Here is a 22,975-nt window from a genome sequence, read left to right as displayed (position 1 = left end):
AACCCCAAACCGAGGAGGAGCTGACACTGCAGCCCAGCCTTCCCAGGCCCCCCCAGATCTGCAGTCAGATGTGTCCTTTCCCCAGTTCCTGCGCTGCAGCACCCAGAGCGAAGCGGTGACAGTCACATCTCTGCATCGCCGCTGCCCCTCCCAGCACTGCTCTGTCACCAGCTGCTCCTGAAAAGGCACTGGTGACTCAGCAGACAAAGCTCTGGAAACCCTCCCCAGTTCTCTGCCTCAAAACTGGGGCCAAATTGTGCCCACCTGGAGCTTCAGGGCCAGGCTGCTCTTGGCTGGGAGCGTCCAGAGCTGAGCTGAGCTCTGTCCTGCTCTGGGCAGCAGCCACTTCCTGATGTCCCAGGCCAGCCAGGGGCTGCCCGCAGTTCAGTGACATTGATCCTGCTCCCTGGCCCTCCCCTCTCTTCCAAAAGCCATCCTTGCTTTGCTGCAGAAGCGCTTTGGAGAGAGCTAATTTGGGGAAGAGCGAGGAGCAGCTTAATTGATCGAAATGTCATCTACTTATACACTTGCTAAGCTTCTAGAAATGAAGATGAATATTGTGTGTGTTTTATGCTGAAACAGACCATTTAATCCCAAAGCAATGAGGGCTGAGGGCTCAGTGCCCAGCCCGGGGTGTCCATGAGTGGTATTGAGCAAAAGATTGAATGAAATACCAAACTTGGAGCAGTCGGAATCAATATTGAGGAGGTGTCCCTTCGACTGGAGCTGTTTAACTGCAGCCAGATAGCATCAGGCTGGAGAAAGAAATGGCACTGAAGCAAGGAAAAGACACCAAGACATGAATTTTAAGGTCCCTTCATTAGCACAGATGGAATTTATCCAGTGGCTGAAGGAATGACTCCCAGCTGGAGCCGTGCCTGGGCACTGGGGAGCGGCAGTGGCACATTCCTGCCCCAGGTGGGGCTGAGGAGGGGGAAGGGGCACTGCCAGCACCCCAGGGCTGCAGCCTGACCCATGTTCCTGTGTCGGGGGTAGCCAGGAGCCAGAGCTCCCTTTTCCTGGGCAGCCGGACTCTGTGCAGGTGTCCCTGCAGACATTCCCCACCTGAGGGGTTACACACAGCCCAGGGGTGCCAGCACTGCCAGGAGACACAGGGAGGTGTCCACAGGGTCAGGAGCACTCGTGTCCATGGATTTCAAGCCCTTGGTGAGCCATCCTGATCCACAGCACATCCCACCCCTCATCCCACCTCAGCTCTGCCATCATCCCCGTCATGCAGGATGAGCTCTCGAGTCCTTCACCAAGCCCAGCCTGAAATTTCTTTGCTTTAACTTGGAGCTGATGCACAGATTTGCAATCCAGTTTCGGTGCAGCAGAGGAGTCCAAGGACAGATCCAGCAGTGCCAGGAATTCCTTCAGCCCTTAATGTTCCCTGTACTGGCACTCATGACAGGAGGGAATGTTTAAACCAGGCATCATTTTCCCCTTGAATTGTGGCTGGAGAGCAGATCCTGCTCCTCACAGTACCTGGCTCTGGCTTCCCCCACTGTTCCAATAGAGGCGCTTCACTGAGCTGGGGCTGGCATTCTGTGCTTTCCCGTGTTTTCTGGATGGGATGGAAATATCCTTTTCTCAGGGACATGTTGCTCCCTACTCTGCAGCCACTGGATTTGGAGAGGCAGCAGGCAGGAGGTCACAGCTTAGGGAACGTCTGGCAGATGTCCCAGTGCTGTTCCCAAGGTTTGTACCGTGCAGGATTTGCTCCAGGAAGGTGAATTTGTGGTGGATCTTCCACTGTTCAACCTTAATGGGGACACAGACAGATGGATTAGACACTGAATGCTCTGTCCTGACTGTTTGGGAGGTCAGAACTTGGACATTTATCCATAAATTGACTACAGGGAGGTGAAACTGATTTTTTTCTTCCTGCTGAGGAACCCTCTTTAGCAGGAAAAGGATCCAGAACACAAAACAAATATAAAACACAAATGAGGCTTAAATTTTAAATGCAATGTTCATCATTATCTCACTTGGAAGGTGCCTTTTGTGATGGAAAGGTGGCTGTAGGATCTACCAGAGCTTCCACTAAAAGTGCATCCAGCTTTTAACTGGCTCCAGTTCCCAGCTTTTGGATTTTTGGAGAAATGACCTGGGGCCAAAGGTGATTGTGCCTCAAGAGGCTCAGAAATGCACAGGGGCTGCTGCTTGAGGTGCTTTAACTTGGGTAAAGAGCTGGAGGTGCTGAAAATGGACACTTCTGGGCTTGAAGCGTGCTTCCCACAGAGACAGGAGCACAGCAATCCCAGATTCATTTCCCATGGATGCCAGGGTTATTCCCGCTGAGTTACATGTCTGTTCTTAACATCACAGAGGAATTTCCTTCCAGACACCTTTTGAGTGCTTCTTGTCCTGTCATGTGTCTGTGGATCCATTCTTCACAGGAGTGTTGGTCAGGAAGGGTCACATCAGTTCCAAAGCAGGGAATTTGGGGATTTTGGAAACCACTCCGAAGCTTCTCTGTGCAGGCCACCACCAGACCTGCAGCCCACAGGGCCAGGAAGGAGCTCTGCTCTCCCCCTCACTACCAGGGGGAGTGTTCTGATCCCTGGAACTGGAGAGAAGCCCCCATTGAATCCATGCCCATGGAATGTGGAGCTGTGACACTGGGGATCAGTGCAGCCCATCCCACAAGGAAATAAAGAAATGAAAGGGATATAATCACTGATTCTATGGAGTTGTTAAGGTTGGAAAAGACCTCCAAGAGCACCACGTGCAAGTTGTGCCTGAATCCCAGCATGCCCACTAAACCTGCCACTCCTGCTCCTTTTGTGAACACTTCCAGGGATGCTGATTCCACCTATTCCAATGCTTAACCGCTCTTCAGTGAAGACATTTTTCCTGATACCCAGCCTGAACCTCCCCTGGACTGAGCTGGAGCACACCAGGATAGCTGTCCTCCCCAAAGGCAGGTATGGATAATCCAGGCTCTGGCTGGTTCAGGGAAAGAGCTCCTGAAGTCACATTCCATGTGCGGCAATATCTGAGTCCAAGGGACACACACAAGTGATTCCTTCCTCCACTTCTTGTTAACCCACTGCTTTTGTGATGCCACGTTCCCCCTCCTGCTCTCCCTTGCCCCTAGCCCTGGCCACTCCCCTGGGCTCTCCCTATTGGTTCTTGTTCCCCAACTCCGCCCAGGGACCGCCTCTGAGCCCCTGACAAAACCCCCTGTGCCCAGATCATGCGGTCTCTTTGCCTCTGTGGGATCGTGGGGACAAGATATGATTAAAGTCATCTCAAACCCCATGGGGAGACCCTTCTCGCCTCCTTCGCCATCACTGGTTGTAAGGCTGTGTCCTGGGTTGCAGTGTATTCTCTTACCATCCTCATGAGCAGTGGAAATCAGGTGGGGCAGTGTTTCCTTGCCTCCTCCCCCCAGACTCTCTTGCTGTTAATGGCCCATCATTGTCCTGTCCCATGACTCAGAGATAACTCCTTCCGGACCATCTTCTGTTAATGAGCCTAATCAACACTTGGCCTCATGACTCATTACCCTATTGTGAGATGCTCCACCCAGAGGGAGGAACCAAGCATCCCATCGTGGATATAATCTGGGACTCTGAGCACCAGAGACACTCTTTCCACTGGATTTCCAGAGGACAGGAGCTACACAGCCACCGCTGGACTTTCTGAGGAAGAGCAGACCCCTTCTACTACAGGATCACTACTTCAGAGGATTGCAGCCACCATTCCACCAGACTGCTACCACCACCCTGCCTAACAGGGACTCAGGTTGTATCTTGACTCTGTCAGTGTTTTCTTTTACTTTCTTTTCCTTTTCTTTGATTTCCATCAAATTGTTATTCTGACTTAGTGCCTCTCACTGGTTTGTTTTCAAACTAGCACAGGCTGATAGCTGCCGGAGCAAGATCGTGGGAATGTCTGAAATGGACTACGGTGTTGTAACTGCTGGATTTAGTTTAGCAGCTTCCTAAGAGCTCTGAGGGGCTGCGTGGGCAACGCGACTCAGTTGTCATCCCGTAGTCCATTTCAGATGGGCCCACGATCTTGCTCTGGCCAGCTATCAGCATTACAACACAGTGATGTCAAAAGAGGTAGAGAAGGGTCTCCCCACGTGGCTTAAGAGGATTTTAATCTCCTATCTGGTCCCACTGATCTCCAGAGGTAGAGAGATAAGGTGGTCTGGGTGGGAGGTGGTTTTGTCAGGGCCCAGGGGCGGTCCCTGGGTGGGGTTGGGGTACAGGAGCAAATAGGGAGAAACCGAGGGAGTGGCCAAGGCTAGGGCAGGGAACAGGGGGAACATGTGAAATAGGAAAAGCGGTGGATTAACAGATCCCCACACTACAGATCCCCAGGATCACACTGCCCTAAGCATTCCCGCTGAGCTCTCAGGAAGCTACAGCCTGCTAAACTAAATCTAGCGATTACAACACAAACTGACCCCATCAGCAGCTCCAATGCCTTCATCTTCTTATGAGCATCACAAGCTCAAAAACACCTGGAAAAGTGGTGATGATGATTCTGAATGAATCCCAGGAGCCCTCAGGGTGGAGCAAAGGGAGCCTGTGTGGGTTAACAATGACTCCTGATGCAGGACCTGCAGAAAGGAGACTGAGGGAGCAAAAAGGGGTCATAAAAGCCCTCAGGCACATGGGGTGAGCTGGGAATCCCATGGCAATCACAAGGGGATGCTGGAGCTCAGGGATCCTTCCCTGCAGAGGGGCAAACACCTCACACACTGCCCTTGGAAGAGACATGCAAGCTGCCTGCAGTGGCGTGGGGCTGCCCGCGGGTGACTCCAAAGGCACAGGAGGCAGCTGTGACAAATGCTTCCCTCTCTTCCTGGTGCTTCCCGGAGCAGGAGCTGGAGTGGGAGTGAGAGAACAGCACCAGGAGAAAAGGGGCTGTGCTGGCACCAGTCCCTGTGTGCTTCCCGAGGCTCCATCCACAGGCAAAGGCAGGGTGGAAGCTGCGACGTTCCCGGTGGGAATGCAGCATCAATTCCCATCAAGGAATGAAATCTCTATCCCTTCCCTTCCAATGAAACCCTGTGGAGAGGAAGCTCTGCTTTAGTCCTGGGTGGCTCTGAGGACACCCTGCAGCCCCCCCAGTGTCCCATTGTGTCCCCCAGTGGAACATTCCCAGTTCATACAAATCCCCCAAAATAAAAAGATCCACACCCATCAAGAGTCCCAACCCTGCCAGCAGAATTTTGATCCCTCACCTGCTTGGCCAGCAGCTCACCTGGGGCAGGTGCTCTGCAAACTCCAGTAACCCAGCGGGTGCAGGAGCTGGCTGATTTTCCAATGCCCCTTTTATTTGGGAATGTGATGAGGGAGAGGAATAAATCCCCCCGGGCTGTCACTGTGTGGATACACAGCGCACCAAGCCCTGCTGTTGCAGCCCTGTGCCAAGTGGCAGCCGTGCCAGCCAGAGACAACAATGTTTAATTTATGAAGGGCTGAGTTTTAATCAGTTTTTTATTGTTTGTGCCAGCAATAGATCAGTTTGATGGCAGTCCCAGAAATGCACCGCCAGCAAATCTCACCCATGCCATTCTCCCGAAAAGTTTGACATCAGTGCCTGCAGGGAAACAGGCAACCTGTGAAAGGCAGGGTTTAAATAGAGGGACCAGGCTGCAGCTCTCGTGTGGTGGTGGTGGTGGGTTGGTGGCACTGCTGCAAGAAGGGCAGGGTTGGGGATAAATCTGTGCTCAGCCTCTTCTCACACTGAATCATGAGCTGCCTTTTTATAACCGAGGCAGCAGACACTGAGTGTGCACCTCCCTCGAGCTGCTGGGACTTGTGTTCAGCGTTAGCTAAGCCCAGCATCACTGGAATGGACCTCACTGACACACCTGGCCAGTCATGGTCTGGTTATTCATATGTTAAACTCCAAATCTCTCTCCAAACCCCCCCCCCCCCCCCCCAGATTCCCACCATCTCCAGTGGAACCCTGGCCTGGCCACCCCCATGTGCTGTGATGAGTCATGATGGGAATAAAATTCCATTACTTGGGCAGAGCTGTGGAGAAGAGAGAGGAGCCCTGGCTGAGGTAATTTATTTTACAGTCAAAGGAAAATACAGGAAACACATTTGCTGCTCCACATTCAGCCAGTTAAAGATGCAAAAGGTTTGGACCTGGATCCAGCCTGAGAGTGGAGGGCTTGGTCCAGTCTAGGTCTGGTTTTTGGGAGGCACTCTCTGAAAATAAGGAATTAGTTCAGTTGAATCTTGTGTGACACCAAAGGAAATCCAGGAAAAGGGGTTAAATGTTGTTACTGCTATCGCCATGCACAGATAACTGAGAGTCCTCATTGCTGTGGTCACTTCTCTTCCACAACTCCTGATTTATTCAATGTGTCCTTGGCTCTCAGGACAATGCTGGAGTGACTTTTCTATGTAGGAAAATGGCATCAGATGGTCAAGCAGTGCCAAGATAAATGCAGAATGAGTATGGAGGGGGTCTGAAAAGAAAAGAAGATCAAATATATTTTTACAGTGAGGACAACATTTCCCAGAAGATTTTTTTGTGGAAAATGTAGGGCCTTGTTAGACTAAAAGGCATCAAAAGTTTAGGGTCTAAAGGACCCAGGTTCTTTAGGACCACCCATCTTGTTTTCAGAAGGGACTTAATATCCAATTATTAAAGGTACTGAGATGTCTGGAGTTGCAGCTGGTGCATAAACACTTCTAAAAACCCCCAAACCAAACCTGCATGACAGAGCCAGAGAAAACAGGGGGGAACAAACACAAAGGAATCACCTCTCCCACCCCCCTGACCCAAGGGAAGCTCTGGGGCCTTCAGCAAAGGCGTCTGCAGAAATGCTCCTGCTCCTGGGAGCCTCCAGCAAGAAACTCCACTGCAAACCCTGGAAAAATTGATGGCAGTGTTTAACTCTCCTCACACTGGGAAGACTTTTCTTAATGATGAATCTGAATTTCCCTGAGTGTGATTCAATTAGCCCTTTTCCTAAGCAGAATGAAGAGGCAGAGCAAATTATCCTCTTCCTCTTCATGGAAACCTTTTCTGGATCTGCAGCCTGTGATGTTTCCCTCAAGTCTTCCTTCCCTAAATCCCTCCAGTTATTCCAGCCTTTCTTTGCAGGTTACCTCCAATAATTCTCAGTCTCACTGCTCAATGGTTCCATCCAGCCTTGAATTGTGGGATGGATTTTCCAAGTCATTCCTGGTTCCCCAAGGTCCTCCAGAGTTCCAGCCCTGCCCTGTCAGGTGCTGTTGGCTGTTCCTTGGGTGAGGTGAGAGCAGGGTTGATACTCCCAGGGTCTCTTGGCAGTCTCTGGTAATGTCCCAGCCCTCTGTGAGGTGGCCAAGGAGTAATTTGTCACCCTGGGGACAGTCAGGCATGGGAGAGGCTGTCCAGGGAGGCTGTGTCCCCATCCTGGGAGCTTTTCCACACCAGGCTGGAGAAAATCCTGAGAAACCTCGGGTTTGAGGTCTGACCTCAGAGTTGATCCTGCTTTGAGCAGATCAGCCTTTGGGGTAGGTGACTTCCAGTGATTCCCTTCTAATAATTCCCTTGAGTTATTCTCTGAGCCTCTATCACCCCTTTATTCCACTCCCTCTCCCCTAAAGAGAAAATTTTGATTGGAAAAATGCTCATGCTCCACCCACCTGTACCCAGAGTGGGGCCACGAGACACAGCTCATTAGTGGAGAAATCCCCCAGTGTCCTGGATCACCCTGCCATGGTCACTGCGATCATTCCCAGTGCCTCGAACCACATGGAATCACAGAATCATTAACTTTGGAAAAGCCTTCCAGGATCACCGAGTCCAACCTGTGCCCAATCCCCACCTTGTCCCCAGCCCAGAGCTCTGAGTGCCACATCCAGGCCTTCCTTGGACACCTCCAGGTATGGGGACTCCAAACCTCCCTGGGCAGGCCCTGCCAAGGCCTGACCATCCTTTCCAGGAAGGAATTCCTGCCCTGGCCACCACAAACCTGGGGAGCCACTGCTGTGTCAGCAGGACAGGTAAACACAGAGCAGGAGCTGAGAGTATTTCTTGTTTTGGAAAGGATTTTTTTAAATCTTTGTAAAATGTTTTCCCAATGCCTCTGACTCACAGGAATTTAAAAACAAAACAAACAAACAAACAAACAAAACCAAAATTTGTCCGAAGTCCACTCTGGAAGCAGAAATTTTGAGCCAAAAGTTGTGACAAATTGGATCCCTGCTTGCCAAAGGCTGCGGGGGTAAGAAGGCATTTCCGGGAGTCCAATAAAATGCTCAAAACTTCCCAGATTTTTTTTCTGCAATAATGAATTCCAAGAACAGAATAACTGGGGAAGAAATCCAAGTATTTCTCAGTTTTTGACATTTTAGGAAAGAGCTGAAGACAACACTTTTTTACATCCACCACATCCTTTGTCGTGATGGAAAGAGGAGCTTTAATTCCAGAATAGCAGCAGGAAAGGGCAGGGAAAGGGAAGATCTCGGGGATCTCATTTCTAAATGCAGCAATGCTTTGGTGATGACAAAAAAAGACTCTGACTTGCTAATTAGCTCTGCATAATGATGACTAAACCTGATTCCAGCATGAACCAGTCAAATGTCTCTGGGAGCTCCAATTAAAAGGGTTTGGTTTGGGTTTGGCTCCCAAGGTGCTTCCTGCAGACCAAACAAGCCCTTAAAGGGTGCTCTGAGCTTTGTTGTCTCCATTGGCTGCAGCAGCATAGGAACTTCTGAGGAGGAATTTGATAACATCTATGTGAGGCCACATCCAACAGCACGTTCCCGATGCTCTACAATTTCTTGCTTATTTTTTCCCCTCCTAAACAGCCAAACAAATGGAGAATAAAGGTTTGTTATCTCTCCATCAGTTGCCAGCCACTGCACAAGTCCTCTCCCTGCTCTTTTTCTCTGTTAAGAAGAGCTGAGAGAAAATTTGCCCATAAAGCATTCCTGAATTTGTGTGTGTGGAGGGAGGACACTTGCAGGAGGAGGTGACGCCTTCCCAAAATGCCACTCACCGTCCTCTTGGGTGAAGGTCACAAAGGCTCTTGCAGGGTGTCCCCATCCCTGTGGCCTCCTGGATGCACATGGACAGGAATCCCAGTGCCTGTGAGCCCTAACTGGTATCCATGCAGAGCCCCGGACTCTGCAGTGATTCCCTGGACTGGGATTCCCCACACTAGATGCTCTTGGATGCCAGCAGAGCCCCAGCAGCAATTCCTGGGATTCTGTGCCCCACTTCTATTGCTCACCCAGCTGCAGAGGGCATCAGGACCCCCCAAACACAGCCAAATCCAGGTTTGGATCACTCCATGATCCCTGGACTTCCACAGATCTTGTTGTAACTCAGCTCTGGCTGGCACTGGGAACCACTGTGGGGTTGGTGGGAAGAGATCCAGTGATTCACCCGAGCCTGAGTCCTGCCCGGGGGCTGTGCCAACTCCCACATTTTTCCTGTAACTTGGAAACAACACGGAGGAAGGGAGAAAACTTTCCTTCCCTGCAGAATTCCCGGGAGGGAGGGACTCTCTGAGCTCCCTCCCAGTGAACTCCAATTCAGGGTTTGCCCATCTCTGACTGACAGCTCCTCTGCCTGGAGGATTTTTCCAGGGATGCTCACCTTTAGCAGGAGTGCCTTGTCCTGCTGCCAGAGCTTCCCAAAGGCAGCGAGGCAAATCCTGGCTTTTCCAACTTCCTTGGCGGCACCACAGCTGAGCCCCTTCCCAGCGTTCCTGTGTGGGAGCAGGGAGGGTCATCTGGGCTGGGAATGGCTGGGCTGGGGGCTGGAATCAAAGCTGGGAAGCAACAATTCCTTTTGGCCCGACGTCAGCAAGGCTCTGGATCGCAGGAGCAGATGCTGTTTGTTCACACCGCCCGCCCGTTCCCAAAATGCCGGAGACTGCAGCGCTGCCGACGCGGTTCCAGCCCACAGCAGCAATGGGAAAGGCCAGGCTGAGAGGCTGTACAGCTCCTTCAGCTTTTCCTGAGCCTCCCAGCGGCTCCCAGTCTAGCACAGCATTCCTGTGAAAAAACCCCTGGCCCCCAGTTCCCCCCATTTCCAACTGAGGGGTCATGTTGGACGCACAGAATGAGCTCAGGCTCCAAAATTGTGTCCCAGCACTTGTGGCTCTCCTACAACCTGAAAGCCATGGATGAGGCTTTTCCCAAAGAACAGGGGAGTTTCCCATAACCCACAGGTCACCCTGGACAGAGGTGGCAAGAGGAGGAGCTGGGGAGTGATGGACCCTGAGCTTCTCAAGAACACTGGAGCAAATTATGAACCAATCAATTTCTCAGCACTGCGAGGAGAAAAGGGAGTGGGAACAGCCAGTGTGGAGTTGTCAGGAACAAATCATGTCAGAGTAATTTAATCTCTTCCTTTAATGGGGTCGTTGGCCTATGGACACAGGGAAGTGATAGATTTGATAGACCTCGACTTTCATGAGGCTTTTGACCCTACCTGACAGGAGAGGCTCCTCCAAGCAGGGAAATGGGATTGAAAGCAAATCATCCAGCGTGGGCACAATTTAAAAAACATTAGACTTTGAATTTCATATCAGAAATCTGTTCAAGAAAGGGATTTAAGTCTGTCAGGCTTCTGTCCTGGGCCCAGCTCATTGAAAAATTTTTTCACCAACAAAGCCAGAGCAACACCCACACAGACAATAGATGAGAACTTGGTGGAATTTATGTTAATGCTGCTTTACAAATACAAAATATGCAAACCCCCCTAGCAATAAAGAATCACACATTCTGTGGCTCCTACAAACACATCTTTATACATGATATTTAGTTTTGATGAATAATAAAATTACTCATTGACATTGCAAGAATGGGGCCACAAATTTATTGTCTGGTAAATACCTGTTGTCGTTGTAGGTAAAGAACAGATTTCCTGATGCTCCTCAATCTTTTGGTTCTTTCCTGGCTCTCTGACCCCACGGAAAATGATTCCAGCTGGACAATTTAGCTCATTTTATAGTGCCACATTTCCAGGGGGATTGAAGAGCCAGCTATTTGTTTCCATCTTTTTATCACCAGCTTAGCTGATGGAAGGGATCAGACAGAGCTGAAAGCTTAAATGGGAACATCTGTTCCAGTTTGGAGAGCCCAGGGTGTCCCAGCTGGGCTCCAGCTGCTGGTTTGGCAGGGGGCTGCTCTCCTGGGATGCTGGAAGCACCAGCTCCTCTTGAGACCCCAAGCAGCACCACACAATGATGTTGAAGCAACAAAAAACCTCCTTTCAGCTCCGTGGATAAATTTGGATGAGGGCTGATGGTGACAACTGGTGATCCAATTAGAAAATTCTTGTAAAACCACCAAGGTGAAGTGCAGCAAAGGCAGGTGAGAAATGAGGACAAGGAGAGATGAAATGCCCAAAGTGAAGTGTGGTTTGACAAGTGGCAGCACCATTTCAGAGGCTGATCTGGGCTTTCCAGTGTGTCCTACAAATGGGGAGGACAAAGGTTCCCCCTGACCCCAACTTAGCAGCAAGAGCTGAGGGTCCTCAGGGCTTGTCAAGGAAGCGATCCCCACGTGGCAATGCACTGTGAGAAAGAGAGGAGAGATGAGAGGTGAACTGAAAAGACAAAGATCAGAGGCTGGAAATTATATGGGAAAAGATTGGAGGAATTCAGCCGGGGTGTTTTGCCCAGAGAAGAGTAAAGCCATGGGAGGTTGGTGTTAAACAGCTACTGAGTTGTTTTGAAGCAACATCTTGGCTTTGAGTAATTGGAAACACAGAATGGTTTGGGTGGGAAGAGACCTTAAAGCCCATCCAGTGCCACCCCTGCCATGGCCAGGGACACCTCCCACTGTCCCAGGCTGCTCCAAGTCCCAGTGTCCAACCCGGCCTTGGGCACTGCCAGGGATCCAGGGGCAGCCACAGCTTCTCTGGGCACCCTGTGCCAGGGCCTGCCCACCCTCCCAGGCAACAATTACTTCCTAACTGTCAGGGGAATCCCTTTTCCCATGGCCTCAAGGAACAGATCAATAACTCTGTGAACTCCTGTTGATCCAGGACCTGGATCCAGCACTTTGTCCTTTGGAGTCTCCTGCTTTACGACTGTGGAGTGGAAGGAAACATCCGTGTTTCAAAGTGCTCTGTTGGATCAGGAGAGCTTGGGAGTTTCCTCTGCAGGACGTGGAGTTCTATGGAGACAGAGGGGAATGTGGAGAAAGGAAAGGAAAGTGCCAGTGGATTGGCAGACTTCAGAGCCTGGAGCGGGAATGTGGACTGGAAATGTAAAGGAAGAGAAAGCCCTGAGGGTGTTGCTGCAGGAGGCACAGGTCACCTGCAGAGACCCAGAGCAACCTCAGCGAGAAACATTCCCTTGGAAACACAGCCAAAGCCCTGGGGAACAACCAAGGGCTCATCCCTGTGGAACGACCAAGGGCTCGTCCTTGGGGAACGACCAAGGGCTCATCTCTGGGAAATGACCAAGGGTTCATCTCTGAGGAATGACCAGGGGTTTGTCCCTGTGGAACGACCAGGGGTTCATCCCTGTGGAATGACCAAGGGCTCGTCCTTGGGGAACGACCAAGGGCTCATCCCTGGGGAACGACCAAGAGCTCATCTCTGAGGAATGACCAGGAGTTCATCCCTGGAGAATGACCAAGGGCTTATCCCAAAGCACTCTGGACCTGAGGACCCTCCCCTTAAAGGAAAGACATGGAAGCCATCCTGCCAACATTCCCAAACAGGACAGCTCCACTCTCCTTCCAGTCCTCTGCTCCTCTCCACAAGGCAAGAGCCAGGCCTGTTCCTGTGCTTCTTCCTGTGCTTTTTCCTGATCACCATTGCAGACCTGGTTGAGGGGAGGCTGCACCCACCCCTGCTGGGAAGCAGCTTCCCAATCCCCATCCGGAGGAGGGGAAGCAGCAGTGAGTCAGGAAGTGTTGAAGAGGACGGGAGCAGCAGTAGGTGGAGCTGGTGAAAATCTTCCAACAAAGAGCTAAATTTTATTATGATGAGGAATGAGGCTTTATTGAGATTTACAAAAAAAAAAAAAAGTAGGAGAAAGTGTTGATCTGAGAAAATGTCGCAATTTGAGGGAATTACAGATTAAATTAGTCCAATTTTTAATTCTTAAGCTCTCAGTGCTATTCCCAGTGCTGGTGGTGCTGAGATCCCTCATGGCCTGAGAACCCATCCCAAATGTCCTCTTCCTGTGCTCTTTGATGGAGTGGGGATTTGCAGTTTTGAGCACTGTCTAATAAACCATCAGGACTTGAGGGGAAAAATAATGGCTTCACCCTTGTCCTGCTTGATCAGGGCCAAGAACCTCAAGGACTAGGAACCTTTTTACCTTTGGCACATGACTGAAGATGAACCTGGAGTGGCCTCTCCACTGGACCCACTGTGGGTGGATCCAAAACCCTCTTATCACACACAATTCGTATGAAATCGCCTTCAGAGAGGAACAAAAAACCCCATGAGCCCAGGAATAAAGACAAGGCACTAAAGCACAGGCGTATCCCTCTAGGCTGAGCTCCTGCTCAGAGCCCATCTCCTCCTGCCTCCTTCCCTCTTGGCTTCATGGATCTCCAATAGATCCATGGCTCTGGAAGTGTGGGATTTGCAGTGTGGAGAGGAGGGTAAATCCCGTCCTGTGGGGATCCCACAGGGATTAGGGATGCTCTGCCGGGCGTAGATTCCTGTGCCTTCCAACGGCTGTGTTAAACCTTGTCCTGCAGGTACCGAATCCCAGATTCCCTCACCCCCTGCAGCCCTGGATGAGCCACCACTGTCAGGTCCCCTGTATCTGGAGCTGTCAGTGAGCAGGGTCTGCTGCTCTGCAGGTGCTCCAGGGCCTTCCTGGAGAGCTGGATCCACTGCTGCCAGCACAGGGACACCTCTGCCATCTCCAGAGCCTGAGGGACTGGGCTTGAGCAACCAGAAGGTGAGCTTAGGACCAAGGGAAATCATGGAATCCCAGACTGGTTTGGGTTGGAAGGGATCTTCAAATTCATCTCATTCCAGCCCTGCCACAGGCAGGGACACCTTCCACTACTCCACGGTGTTGGTCTGGTGGAAGGTTCTCACCCAGCATCTCTCCAGCACAGATCCAACTTCCCAACCTTGGCAGCACCACTTGAGCAGCTTCTCCTGCAAAGCCCCATCCCTCAGACTGACCCTTCCGTGAAACCTGGCCCTGAATGTCCTGCAGGACCTGCAGAGCTCAGCAGACGAGGTTTTCCAGCACCCAAACTACTCCTAGGAGTTGCAGACCAAGTTGAAAATGCTCCTCAGCCCCTGCACATTAAACGCTGCTGATTTTTTTCCCCCTATTATTATTTTTACACTTCCTCTTTACAAACCTGTCTCAGCACGGCAGAGGAGCTGCCACCCACTTCCAACAGATTGAATCCTGCCTCTGATGTTCCCAGGACTCCCCATTCAGCTCCAAACCAACTGATGCCTGCTCAGGCATCCCGGTGCTTCCCTCACATCCTCACACGTCACTTCTGCTGCTGCCTAAGGGAAGTTTCCTGGTGACAGACAGGCTGTGGCTCCTGCAGAGTTGGAGAGCTCTCCACACAAGAAAATTCAATATTTAATTGGTCCTTCTTGGCTCTATGGACCCTTCCTTACTGTAATGTTCAGCAGAATCTCCCAGCCTGGCGCCTGCATCCCAGGCAGGCACTGGGGATCCACAGAATCCACAGGGTGGCCTTTCCAAAGGGCATGGCCTGGACTTCAATTTTTAGCTCAAAATTGCAACTCTGCACTCCATAAAATGCCAGAAAAGAGCTTTTACAGGAAGAGGACATTTGGGATGGGCTCTCCGGGCAGGAGGGATCTCAGCACTGCCAGCATTAGGAACTGCACCGAGAGTTTAAGAATTAAAAATTGGACTAATTTAATCTGTAATTCCCTCAGATTGTGACATTTTCTCTGGATCAACACATTCTTTCACATTCTTTTTTTAAAATCTCAATAAAGCCTCATTTCTTTCTCAAGTCTTTTGGAGTTTGGGCTCTGTGTACAGTGAAATCCTCTTTGCTCCAGGTGATCCTTCATCGGTTCTCTCCTCTCCCACCTCTTCTTTCAATGATTTTACTTTGGGGAAAGAGCCTTCCATGCTCCAGGAAAAGCAGTCATTCTCAGGAACATTTTAATTTGTCACAGAAACTCTAATAAAACATGTAGGAATTTTCCCCCCCTCAAAAAGTGGGTTTTTAAGGGATTTTTTTGCTAATTCCAGGGTTGCCTGTCATTCTATCAGCCCTTTGTTTGCTGTGCTTCATCTTGGAGTGATATTCCCTGATATTCACTGCAAAGCTGCTGAAAGCTTGGATCTGGGGATGGAAGTGGGGCCAAGAGGTGCTGGCTCAGAAGATAAAGTGCTGACCTGGCTCCTGCAAGCTGCCAGCTCCTGGCTTCACTCACAGCGAGGTAAATGTGATGTGCACGAGTGGCTGCAGACCCACAGCGCCTGTTAAAGAAAGATGAAATATTTATAAGCTGAGAGCACTTAAAATCCCCCTTCAAAACCTGTTTCTCATGAGAAGGGACACTGGCACTGTCCTGAAGGGCTGATAAAGGAGGAATTCACCTACCTGGGGCTGTCCAGCAGGAGAATATCTTGGGAGAACCTTGGTAAACCAAGGTTTCTTCACTTTAAACCAAGCCTTGTCCTTTAAACCATCATTTAAGTCACCTTGATTAAGTACAGAGGTGCACGTCTGTGAGAAATCCCAAGGGCTGCATGGACAGGCTCTGTGGGATGTCTGGGAGTACAGCTGGACAATTTTTCAGGTAAAGAAGCCTAATGGGGGAGACAATTCCCAGAAAAAGGGTTTGGCTGGAGAGCCAGGGCCCAGCATCTCTCAGGCTGTGAAAATGATCCTTGTTCCTGGATAGAACAGGAAATGCACAATTGAAATACAATATCCTTGTCAAGGAGGATAAAGTCAATGGCTTCAAACTGAAAAAGAGCAGGTTTAGATGGGATATTGGGAAGGAATTGTTCCCTGGGAGGGTGGGCAGGCCCTGGCACAGGGTGCCCAGAGCAGCTGGGGCTGCCCCTGGATCCCTGGCAGTGTCCAAGGCCAGGCTAGACACTGGGGCTTGGAGCAGCCTGGGACAGTGGGAGGTGTCCCTGCCCATGGCAGGGGTGGCACTGGATGGGCTGTAAGATCCCTTCCCACCCAAGCCAGTCTGGGATTCTGTGGTTTTGGCATTTTTTCCTTTGAGTTGCCCCTGTTTTTAGGGAACTGTTCAGGGAGCTTTGCTGCTGCCCCCAACACGTGGTGTCAGTCCCTGTCTGGCTGAGCCCTGGATGCAGCAGGATGGGTGAGTCCTGCACAAAGTCAAAGCATTCAGCTGAGAGGGAGAAAGGCAGCAGTGAAATAGGGCAGCTGAGGCTGGAGACAATGAGGGTCACATTTGTTTGGCCTGTTCTGATGGGGATTATTTCTGTGTAATACCAACTTGTCTTGCCAGAATTTGCAGGCTCAGCCTTCACCTGAACCTTTAAAGCTGCCTTGGAGTACAGGGAATGAATAAAGATGACCTGCATGGAAATGGCAATTCGGCTGTGCAGCAGCTGCAGAGCCTTTGGCCGGGGCCTCCCCACCCTGCCAGGGAACAATTCCTCCCCAATATCCCATCCAGCCCTGCCCTCTGGCACTGGGAAGCCATTCCCTGTGTCCTGTCCCTCCATGCCTTGTCCCCAGTCCCTCTCCAGCTCTCCTGGAGCCCCTTTAGGCCCTGCAAGGGGCTCTGAGCTCTCCCTGGAGCCTTCTCCTCTCCAGGTGAGCACCCCCAGCTCTCCCAGCCTGGCTCCAGAGCAGAGGGGCTCCAGCCCTCTCCTAGGGTGCAGTAGTTGATGGGGAGGTCACAACCATGACTTCTTCCCCTTCATCTCCCTCTTGTTCTGCCCTTTGCCCTTGGAGGATCTGCTTTTTTGGGGTTTGTTTTTTTAAGTTTGAATAATAACCATGAAAAGCAGGAGATGAGGAGGGAGGAGGGAGGAGGGAGGGAGATGCTGTGAACTCCCCCCTGCTTCTGGGAACATCAGTGGCGGGGCTGTGCCTCTGTGGCAGCTAAATGCAGCTTTGGGCTCTGAGCTCATTCCCAGAAAGCCTGAGGAATTTGGGACACTGAAGGCTGGGGCAGGAAAAGGGATCTGTGGAGGTGCCCAAAGGAGAACAGAGTGGTCAGGAGGGAGTTTTCCTTGACCATCATAAAAAGTGAGCCAGTCCTAGGCAGGGCACACAATACTTGGGAACGGTCTAAACCTGTGACTAACCAGGGCTTGGTAGACTGAGAAGACACAAGAGTGATGCTCTTGCCAATTTTCTGTGGTGACCTTTCCAAGGTTGAGCTTCCCTCTGAGTGCTTCCCAGTGAATTTTATCCCCCGTTAATCCAGGAGAAGTTAGGTAGCTTTAAATCCCCTCATCTTTATTTAATGGAATAAAACCTTCCCTTCGTTACACTCAGACATGATCCCTTGAACCTAAATCCCCCCTTGCTCTGCTGGTCCAGCATTTTCACAGCTTCTCCTCAGAGATCCATGCTGGAGTTTAAGCCTCGTTAGCCAGCCCTGCTCCGGTTCCACACGGCTGCTTTTCCCAGCAGGAGAATTCCCACTTTTCAGCCATTAAGTACCAGCTGGGCAGCTCATCTCGTTAGTGGGATTAGAGCTGGAATCCCACCAGAACCCATGCTTGTGATACATTTTCTCCCCAGATTAATGACAGAAAATTAGCGCTTGCCCTGAAGCTCGGTTTTCCAGGCGGGTTCCTGAACTGAGGGATTTGGCCCTGTGTTTGCCACTGGATTGGCTCCTCTCGGTGTGAAAGTGTGAGGAATGAAGGAAAGCAGCTCCTGGTGGAGAGGAGCCAAATTCCTGCCAGAGCCTTGGTGTGGGCAGCACTGGATGCCCAGGGATTGCATCAGGGGAGCCCTGACCAACCCTTCTGACTTCCTGCAAGCAGAACTGGGAAACCACTGGAAACCTGGATGAAAGACACACGGCCTGGAGGAGGAAAAGGTTCAAATGAGGTCCAAACTGGGAGCCAAACCTGTGTGAACAGGAAGAAAACTCCTCCTGCAACAGGAGGTTGGAGCCTGAGCTTTGGAGTGTCTGTGGCAGGAATGGAGGGAGGCAGCAGGACCAGCTCTTCCTCCTGAACTCGGAATTCCAGCTGACATTCCTGAGATATCCATGCTGGACGCCCCTTGGATGGTGCCCATGAGGATGAGGTTGAGGATAGGTAAGGCAGGGTAATGGGTAGGGACAAACTAATCTGGATAATAAAATCCTCTGCCTTGGGATTTTCATCCAAACCCTGGTTCCCCGTGGGAAGAGCCCCTTCCTGAGGGTCAGGCACAGAGCAAAGCCCTCTCCTGCCAGCAGAGCTTTCTCTCCCTCCCTTCCAAGCTGCCCTGACTCACCCAGGACATGCAGCTCATGCTTCAGTGGGCAATTCCCAGCTGCAGCACCCGGGATCACCTGCCTGGCACAGAAATTACCCTCTCACATATCCTGGCCTTGATTAGGAATAAATCAATATTCCCTGGATGTGCCAGGGGCTGTTTTTCCACTGCTCCACTGATAAATCCATCTGGCTGTGCCTCTCTCGTTCTGGTGCAGGTGAAACCTGAATGTTGGAGAGGAATCTTTACCTCAGGATGAATTTAGCCAGAGTGCCCTCAGCTGCACAGTCCATGCAAGGAGGTTGGATCCTGCCTTTCAAAATCCCTGCCTGCCTTCAGGAATCGATCCACCTCCCCTAAATCCCATTTCTTATTAAATATTTGTTTAAGCTGAGCAGAACCTAAAGGGAATATAGGAATTGCCAACTCCTAGCCATGAAAAAGATCTTTAGGAGAGTGAAACACCAGCTGAGACCTGACATAATGTCTCTATTTCCCTTTTCCTTTTCTGTGCTGACAGGAGGGGGGATTTCCACAGGTGGAGAGGGCTTTTGCTGTCCTTGGAAAGGGACTGGTGCCATGGAGCAGGAAGCAAGACCATCTCCCATTCATTTTGGAAGTTTCCCAGTGTTGGTCCTGCTGACAGACAGGGACCTTGTGCAGAACCTGCTGATGCACAGGTTCCCAAATAAATTAAGTGGGATTTTGGGTGGACAGAACCTGACACAGGTTGAGCCAGCACAGAATTGTGTCTACTCACTGCTCCCAGCCAGGAGGAAGGAATGGTTTGGAGATCTTCAGGAACAGTTCCCTGGTACCTGTGGAAAAGGAATAAAGCTGTGTCTGCTCTCACTGTTGGCATGATCCCAAAAAATGTTCAAGGGTGAACCCATTCCAGAGTTGGAGGGAGAATCCTGGACCTTCGGAGGCCACCAGGATCGGCTGCAAAGGACAAGGAGTTCTTTTTTTGACATGTGCTTGGGAACTGCTTCTTCCCATGAAAATTTCTGACAGAAACAATAAAAGCTCTTAGAGTTACAAAATAATTTTCCAAAGCTTCTGGGACTGTCTTAAAAAAAGGTAAATCCTTAAAATCACCAAATCGAACATCCTGGTATTTAAAAGGAATCCTGAGGAAAATCACACTGAAGTTGGAGATTTCAGAGGGACAAATTTCTCTGGGGAAGTTTTAGCTGAAAATCTGCCTTGAAGGGAAATTTCTGCCTCAGCTGCCAAGTTTGTTCCGCGGGGATGGATCTTCAGGAGCTTCCACGGGGTCAGAGACCACAAAGATTTCCATGGAGGAGGAGCTGCTTGGTGACCCTGAGCACTCCCGGCAGGGGTTGTGTCCTCTCAAAGTCATTTGGCCTTGCAGGGCGACCTGCAGGACCTGCTGGTGGGGAGGCCAAGCAGCTGTCAGGAAATCCCAATTTTCCATCATTTTCTCACACACACTCCCACATTTGTGGTTCTCTGCTGTTAAATCCAAGATAGACTGCGGTGCACAGGCACAACTTGGGCTGTTCTCACCATTCAGCTCACTTGGGATTCTCCTGGCTGAGTCTCCCTGCTGGCCTCCAGGACCTGCTCCAGGAAAAAAGGGATTTTTCCATATTTTTGTGCACTTTTGCCTGCAGCTTAACCCCCCAGAGCAGAGCTAACTATGGAAAAATGGTAATTGGGACAGAGCTCCAGCTGCTTCCTTGAGCTCTTGGAAAAGGAGATTTCCCCAGTGTGAGTTTTTTCAATGATTATGGAAGGGGAGTGGGCGGCAAGAGACGCCATCCACAGGCGGCAGAGTTGAGAAATCCGAGGAGAGATGGGACAATAATGATCCAATGGGCCTGGCAAACTGCAAACAGGGATCTGCCTGTCCCTGGGGGCTGCAGGGCCACAGCCAGGCCCTCATGGACCGGCAGAGATGGGAGAGAGGTCACAGCCTCTGACAGCAAAAAGGGGTTTCTTTGAACATGGAATTTGGTGGGAGCAGGATTTTATCCGGAGGCTAAAAGGTGTCTCAGGATTTCACCATTCCCTGGGAACCTCTTCCCTGCAGAGGTCAGGGCTCCTCGGGAGAAACCAGGCTGGGATTGCTGAGGGAGCTTTTGAAGGAAGGAGTCTCCAGGTTTCCAGCTGGGGAAGAGAAGCGGGAATAGTTCATAAGCCCCATTTTGGGGAGGTAACTCCTGGGTCTGGTCACTTGGTGCTGCTGTTCACAGGTTTCCTGCACTATTGCATTCCAGAGGAGGGGAATTCCCATGGACATCAGCAGGTATTGTCAGAATTGTGACCTGACAATGGTGGAATCCCTGAGGCTGGAAAAGACCTCCCAGATCATCCACCCAAGCTTCAACCAACACCCCCATGGCCATTAAACCACATCACAAAATGCCACGAGTTTGGAACAGTTCCAGGCATGGTGATGCCAGCGCTGCCCTGGGCACTGGTGCCAATGTTTAACCACTCCTCAGGGAAGAATTTTCTCCTGATCTCCAACCTGAACATCCCCTGGTGCAACTTGAGGCCGTTTCTCCTTGTTCAATGTCTTTGTGGATGCCCAGGAAGTGTCACTGCAGGGCAAATCCATGGGACACGGAGTCCCCAAGGAGCAGAGGGTGCAGGAATGCCGCACATGCCAGGAAAACCAGTCCTAACCTAACAGCACTAAATGAAAGCCTGCAGTCTCTGCACAGGCTGAACTCGCTGAAATATCAGGAGCGTGAAGGCACGGGAGGGATAAACACAGAAACGGGAGCTTTCATTGTGCCCACACAAGAGCTTGCAATGAGCTCAGGTACAGAAATCATTTCCACACACTCCAAAGGAGATTTCCCGGGAGCAAATGCTCTGAGATGCCATCAGGAAAGAAGAAATTCTCCATTTAATCCTGAGTGTTGAACCAATCCCGTGCCAGGTGCAGCCCTCAGGGTGACTTTGGGATGGTGATCATTGTGTTTGTGGGAGGGAGAGAGCCACAAGTGGAAATCCCTTTTATTAAAGTCCTGCTTTCAAAGGCCATGAAGAAGTAATGACATCATAAAAAGGAGAAGGCAAAGTAAAAGGACCAGCAGAAAGGGCAAAGTATTTTTGGGTGGCATAAACTTATTTGGGTACAGGGTCAGCAGGACATGGTGAGGGCACATCATCCACCAAAAAATACAGAAACAGCCCTAAAATGGTCAAACCATGGGGTGAAGGGAATGATTAGCGTTAAATAGGATTATATTAAGTAAGTACTTTTTTAAAAAGAAAAATACAGAGGAGCTCTCGTGACTTAAACAAAACCAGAATTTAAGAGGAACAAGCTTCTGAGAAACTGCAAATCTGCTGAAGAACTAAAGCCTGAAATAGAAGATTTTTTTTCCAAATGCATTAGAAGGAGACCTGCCAGAACATTATGAAATGGGGTTTAAAAGGAGATCTCCAGGAAGACAAGGGTTCCAGAAGAGAGGGAAGGTTTATGGCTTTGCTTTGGCGCTGCCATGGAGAGTTCGGGGAAGTGGATTTTTACAGGGGCTGAGCCTGACCAGCCACAGGCTCCTAAGGAGGAGCTTTGGAAGAATAAAAGGGATGGTGGGAAATGAGCAGGAACAGATGGCACCCACCCAAGAGGTTTCAAGGAATTCAGAGCTGGAATCGGTGTCGATGTGTTGTGCAAAGTATCCCTTAAATCAATCCCAATATTCCAGCAAGGAAAGGCAACAAATGAGGAGGCAGCTTTCAAAGGAAACTCTGGAGCAGCTGGAGAAATTCAGACGTGACCACAGATTTCCACTTGTTGCTCTCTCCCTCCCACAAACACAATGATCACCATCCCAAAGTCACCCTGAGGGCTGCACCTGGCACGGGATTGGTTCAACACTCAGGATTAAATGGAGAATTTCTTCTTTCCTGATGGCATCTCAGAGCATTTGCTCCCGGGAAATCTCCTTTGGAGTGTGTGGAAATGATTTCTGTACCTGAGCTCATTGCAAGCTCTTGTGTGGGCACAATGAAAGCTCCCGTTTCTGTGTTTATCCCTCCCGTGCCTTCACGCTCCTGATATTTCAGCGAGTTCAGCCTGTGCAGAGACTGCAGGCTTTCATTTAGTGCTGTTAGGTTAGGACTGGTTTTCCTGGCATGTGCGGCATTCCTGCACCCTCTGCTCCTTGGGGACTCCGTGTCCCATGGATTTGCCCTGCAGTGACACTTCCTGGGCATCCACAAAGACATTGAACAAGGAGAAACGGCCTCAAGTTGCACCAGGGGATGTTCAGGTTGGAGATCAGGAGAAAATTCTTCCCTGAGGAGTGATTAAACATTGGCACCAGTGCCCAGGGCAGCGCTGGCATCACCATGCCTGGAACTGTTCCAAACTCGTGGCATTTTGTGATGTGGTTTAATGGCCATGGGGGTGTTGGTTGAAGCTTGGGTGGATGATCTGGGAGGTCTTCTCCAGCCTCAGGGATTCCACCATTGTCAGGTCACAATTCTGACAATACCTGCTGATGTCCATGGGAATTCCCCTCCTGGGGACAGCAGCAAAGCCATGGACAACACCAAGGGATCACAGCCTGGGAAAAGTGGTGAGAAAGGAGGTTTAGATAGAAATAAAGAAATCCTGCTTCAAAAATAGGAGAGATCTTTGAAGG

At 50.6% G+C, this 22,975-nt stretch overlaps 1 long non-coding RNA gene across 1 annotated transcript; it reads right to left on the bottom strand.

Annotated features, from left to right (window-relative positions):
- Positions 1-5,971: 5,971 nt before the first annotated feature.
- Positions 5,972-10,942, bottom strand: LOC138119362 (uncharacterized). The gene is made up of 4 exons (XR_011155479.1): positions 10,821-10,942; positions 10,417-10,520; positions 9,577-9,688; positions 5,972-6,448 (listed from the first exon to the last, which is right to left on the bottom strand). It is a non-coding gene; the product is annotated as an uncharacterized lncRNA (long non-coding RNA).
- Positions 10,943-22,975: the final 12,033 nt, after the last annotated feature.

The sequence above is a fragment of the Aphelocoma coerulescens genome, chromosome 15, assembly GCF_041296385.1.
Source record: "Aphelocoma coerulescens isolate FSJ_1873_10779 chromosome 15, UR_Acoe_1.0, whole genome shotgun sequence".
Lineage (NCBI taxonomy): Eukaryota > Metazoa > Chordata > Aves > Passeriformes > Corvidae > Aphelocoma > Aphelocoma coerulescens.
Note: the sequence above shows the minus strand (reverse complement) of the source record. Positions and strands in the feature narration are given on the sequence as shown.